The sequence below is a fragment of the Aplidium turbinatum genome, chromosome 1 (assembly GCF_918807975.1).
Source record: "Aplidium turbinatum chromosome 1, kaAplTurb1.1, whole genome shotgun sequence".
In the NCBI taxonomy this organism is placed as follows: domain Eukaryota; kingdom Metazoa; phylum Chordata; class Ascidiacea; order Aplousobranchia; family Polyclinidae; genus Aplidium; species Aplidium turbinatum.
In genome coordinates, this window is record NC_137472.1 from 47,087,251 (window position 1) to 47,093,295 (window position 6,045).

A 6,045-nucleotide genomic window follows, 5' to 3' on the forward strand; every position below is an offset into this window, starting at 1 on the left:
CCTACAAGTAATTGTATTGGGTATAAATATTGTATACTATTTCATATTGCATTAAGTGCGAATGGATTAATTGCCATTAAGTGCAGTAAGTGCATATTGCATTAAGCATATAAATGTACTATACTATTTCATATTGCATTAAGTGATATGCCAATATTAACTCCTTCTCACTAGTCACCAGGGTCTCACTGGTGGACGTTAATGGCTTTTTAGTCAACAGGATGATGCTTAGCCTAATGTTGTATGCATATTTCAGTTGTATTGTAATTGTTTCCATACTTATCTGTTTGTATTTTATGGATTGCATTTTTTCAGGAATTTTACTAAGCGATTCTTCTTTAACAGATAACATGTAAAACAATAGAAACTGGGTAAATATTATATAATTTGTTGTTGAAAGTAAGTGCAAAAACACCACTGATTTCAACAAAGAGAATAAAACCTCAGGTTTGGCCTTTTTTTCTATAATTTGGCCTTTTTTGGGGATGCATTTGGCCTTTTTTGTTTTATCAATCTGGCAACCCTGGGCAGCAGGGCTGTAGCTGCAGCGCTTCCACTTTTGTGGTAATTACCACAATTGTGGAATTTTCATCATGCTTGTGGTAAAAATGTGGTAATATGGAAATTTTGTGTGGAAATGTTGCCAAAATGTGGAAATTATAAATTTTGAAAATTTGACACAAAATACTATCAATAAATAAGAGCATTTTAACTGTTGTCCTCTAAAATCGAACAGATATGCAAAAAACTACTTATAATAGCATGTGACTAGCATGTTCCGCTGTTTTCGGTTTGATTTTGGAATGCGTCCTGACTTTTGACTTTGAAGGTAGGGTGACCATGTGATCATATTCATAGTCAATATGTCTTTCAGATTCTAGCTGCGGTGTCAAGTACAGTACTTTGCAGTGGCGTAGCCAGGGGGGGTGAGGTTACAACCCCCCTTTGGCACGCGTGTGACGTCACAATAATATTGAGAATGATGCTTTCAGTTTCTATGTCTCTAAAACAAAGTTTGCCTAATTTTAAACGAAACTGCATTAAAAGAGCGAGTTTTTCGAATGCTAAACATTCAAATATCTCAGCCAGGAATTAGCAACCAGAAAACATAGAGACTTAGCTTTATTACCGAAAAATGCCCCCCAAGAAAACATGATCTTATTCTTTTGCTATGCCACCAGACAGCACCATTTTACAGGAATATTTATACACCCACACTTTTGTTGAAAATGCTCTTAGAATGCACCAAATTTAAAGTAACTTTTCAAAATTTTCTGAGGAGGCCCCAAAGATCCCCCGCCGCTGGGTGTCGCCTTTGGCGAAGAGGCCGGCGGCCGTCAAAACCCCCCCCTTTCAAAATTCCTGGCTTAGCTATTGGTACTAGTTGCTTTCTTAATTTGGACGTTCTGTTAATAAACTGAGTACGGTAGTTGTTTTGGGCCTTATTTTACACTATATAGTGTAAATATAACCAAATAATAGCGTTGCCGGACAAGGAATTCTGTCGTAATTTGAAAAAAGTTTAAAGCTGTTGAAAACAAAAACTTGCATTTTAGAAAAATTTTTAGTTCTGGGTAAAGATCAAAACCCTAACCTTATTCCTAAGTCTTACCTTAACCCTTACTAACTTTATTCCTAACTCTGACAACACCTGATAGTAACTATGGCAACAAGTGGGTAAAATAGCCACTGTGTTAATGTAAAAGTAAGTCGAAATACGGTTAAGATCGGATAAAAAAATCACAGTAAAAAATGTGGTAATCTGAGGACAAATGTGGTAATACAAGTGGTAATCTAGCTTTGTAAAAGTGGAAGCACTGTGTGGCTGTCATGTTAGAATAATTGATTCCAGATCTGGAATCAAAACGAACTGTCTAGTAGAGAAAAAAAATGTCTGGAATCTGGAATAATTTTTAGAAGCAAATTGGGATTGTTTAGACAAGTCTAAACTGTTTCGGTAATTACCTTTTCTTCATTGCATTTAGTAGGAATTAACAGGTTGACAGCTGCAGACACTTGCCCACAAGTGTTCCATTTGATGTTGTAAGCCAGGGTTGTCCAAAGCCTGGCCCGCGGGCCGCATGCGGCCCGCGACCTCCTTCAATGCGGCCCGCCGCCTCTTCTAGAAAACTTTTAAAAATTACCGTATATCCTCGCATATAAGCCGACCCTAGAAAAACAACCTTAAAATGGTAAATTTATAAAAATCCGCATGTAAGTTTTATGTTTAATTTGTAATGAAATGATATGTGTTATGAAAGAGTAGGCCTACAATGTACAACGACACTTCAGCACTCTTCATGTCACTGGCTATGATAAATACGGATGCAACCTAGTTCGTACTCTGAACAGTTCGTACCCTGAAAAGATCGAGAGAAAAAATTAAAAAAGCGGAAGTCGCTGATCGCAGTTTCCGCTTACCCTGACGCTAACCCTCGCTCATCGTAGTTTCCGCAAACATTTTTCCGCAGTTTCTGCTAACCCTAACTATAGAGTAATCTATGCTCTAACCCTAACCCTCGCTGATCGCAGTTTCCGCAAACATTTTTCCGCAGTTTCCGCTAACCTTAAATATAGAGTAATCTATGCTCTAACCCTAACCCTCGCTGATCGCAGTTTCCGCAAACATTTTTCCGCAGTTTCCACTAACCCTAACTATAGAGTAATCTATGTTCTAACCCTAACCCTCGCTGATTGCAGTTTTCGTAAACATTTTTCCGCAGTTTCCGCTAACATTAACTATAGAGTAATCTATGCTCTAACCCTAACCCTCGCTGATCGCCGTTTTCGCAAACATTTTTCCGCAGTTTCCGCTAACCCTAACTATAGAGTAATCTATGCTCTAACCCTCGCTGATCGCAGTTTCCGCAAACATTTTTCTGCTAACCCAAACTCTAACTATAGAGTAATCTATGCTCTAACCCTAACCCTCGCTGATCGCAATTTCCGTAAACATTTTTCCGCAGTTTCCGCTAAACCTAACCCTCCAGTTTGTTTCAAATTGTTTGGGGAAACTCCAATCAGCGACTTCGGCTTTGTGCTATTAAACTGCGATCAGCGACTTCGGCTTTTTTCTGTTTTTTCTCTCGATCTTTTCAGGGTACGAACTGGGGGTACGAACTGTTCAAGGTTCGAACTAGGTTGCACCCGATAAATACACTGGTGAGGCGCGGCGAGCCCTACTCAATGATCTCAAATCAAACCTGCGTAAGCGTCAAGAAAACATGTTTCAATTAGTGAAGCCTTCGTCTTCTACAACCATTGCTTCTTATGATGTATCACTTTTGATGGCTAAATCCAAAAAACTTCAATGTATTCAATGCTCCGCTGACTATAACTATATCAGAAGCCGATGACGATTTGCAGCTTGAATTGTGTGACTTGCAAAGTGACCAGTTTTTATTAAGCAAAGCTACACTGCCAATCACTCAATTTTGGCCTCTTCTTTCTGAAGAGCATTATCCTAATTTACGCCGTTTTGGATTGCACTTGCTGTCAATGTTTGGCAGTACCTACCTTTGTGAAGCAGCATTTTCCGCAATGAAGTCGATTAAATCCAAAGAGAGGAATCTACTTAAACAAACATCTCTCGAAGCCTGCCTTCGTTTAGCCTTAACCTCAGTTGACATTGACACAAAGGAGCTGGCTTCCAAAATGCAGGCACACCCATCTCACTGAATTTTAAGTAAACTGTACCGTTTTACGTACTTCCTTAAATATTTTTTACGAATAAATTTATGGTTTATTCTTATTCATACTTGTCAGTTATTTATAAGGTTTCCTGGTCTACTGACGTTGCTTAAAATTTCCAAAACTCTCTTATTCGTAGTATTCACATCTTAGCTTCTTTAATCTATTCCCCAATATGTTTTTATGATAAATATAAAGATTCATTTACACATGTACGTGTTTTACTTTACATCTGGTACGGTGAGACAGTGTATAAGAGGAAAAATGTCAACTGCGGCCCGCGATCTAATTTCCTTGCCGAATGCGTCCCGCGTCCCATAAAGTTTGGACAACCCTGTAATGTAAGCGATCAATCTGTTGCATTAGTTGGGCATTGAGATTTTTTTCTGTGGTTTACTGCACTGCGCTTACTGTGGCATGGGAAACGTTTGTTAGTTTTGACATTTGATCGGCAGCTTTTGCTAATTCGTTTTTAAATGACATTTTGAGGTTGCCGGTATTTACAACGTAGGCTATACTATATATACGTGTTAAATGGTATTTTGTTTTAGACTTAAAATGAAATGTCTAGACCTGCAATCTGGAAGGGAAGGCTACAACTAATCTGGCAACCCTGCCAGGCAGTGGCAGATGCAGCAGAGCAGAGGCTTAATGTTGATGGTGCAGTGTGCAGATGTGCATTGCTGGTCCATTGTTAATGTTTATTTGCAATTCATATTATTTGCTGGTTTATCAAATGCGAAACTTCTGCATCAGCTTAGTCTGAATGTAAGATTTTTTAAACTCTTCTTTAAGCAGTCACTTTTCGGTAGATCAGTTGGTTAGTGCCTGACTCGTGAATGAAGAAGCTTCAGCAATGTATTCTAAGGACTGCTCTCCATTCAGTGGCACCTAATGGATGAAATAATTCCTCAGCAATAACACTTCAACTATTATAAAATTTTAATCTGTCAATCTCGCTAACCGGCCCTGTGTCAAAAGGGTACCTAGCGGTACCAGTACCTTCAACACTAAAACCTGACCATAGAATCGACAAGGAAAATATTTTGTTAGTTTTTGAAACCCACCCTTTTTTTCTTATACCTCATGCTTTTTCTTCCTTAATAATTGTGTAATGGTATTTCAAAATGCACACTTTTGTTCCGCTTAGCTCATGCTTTACTTTCATCTCGATTCTATAGTCAGGTTCTAGTGATTGCTTGTAGCACAACCCTAGAGTAGCCTACCAATTCGATAAAGGGTTTTCAGCCTCTTTTATACCACGGTCCCCGCAAAGCAGCCAATAAACGTAGCTTTTCATACTGCGGTCTCCGCAAAGCAATAAACGTAGCCGGGTGCAATCTAATTCATCCCCTGAAAAGATCGAGAAAAAATACAACAGAGCCAAAATCGCTGATTGGAGTTGCCGCAAACATTGCAAAATTTCTCTCAATCTTTCAGGGGACGAAATAAGTTGTAGGCAGTGGTTATTTGACCGGCTTCGGTCTTTGAATCTGAAACACTATTTGACCGGACTCATGACGTCACTATATAGGCATTTTTTCTTTCAAAGCAAAAGACGAGAAGAGTGTCCTATATATATAAGTTTTAAATTCAACAATTATGTTCAACTGATTCGGTGGCGCGTAAGATACGTCTCGGCTGGTGTTCCAGAGGGAATGAGTTCGAAGCTATGCGCCACGCGGAAGCGTTCTTTTTTTAATTTTTAACAAAATTTTGACCCAAAGTGACTCAATCGTTAGGCTGCATTTTTGTGGTCAATTTTTAATTTGAGTAGCCTACAACCCAATTTTTTATGTCTTTTCAACTATGAGTAATAAAGTTAGAGTTTTTTAATTTTCTTGAATTTAAGAATTTCTCTGGGTAATATTCCGTTCGTCATAAGAGGATGTGACCGTGTTTGCCGAACGACGCATTACATTTTTGCGACTTTGGCACGCATTACAATTCTCAAATTCAAGAAAATTAAAAAACTCTAACTTTAACTGTAGCTGAAAGAACTTTTAAAGGAAATAGCCTACACACTAAATTTTTAAATGCTATTGGAAACCATATTGAAATAGGAGTCCGAATAACTTGGCTTTTTTGCCATAACTTGGTTAGCCTACTTCGTTAACTTTGCTCTGCACGATGCAACTTACTAATACTAGGTAAAAAATATTGATGCTTTTCTATTGTTAAAGCCCTTGCAACGTCCGAAAGCTTAAGCAATATAATAGGCTAAGCTCCAGTTGTGGATTGGTAGATTGCGAAAAAAATGTAGTTTTTAATCTTTTCTGGCAAAAAAGAATTGAAAACATTACACTTGACTTTCAGGCGTTTTGCTATCCCTCGTAAAATGGCTTGCAACCCCCA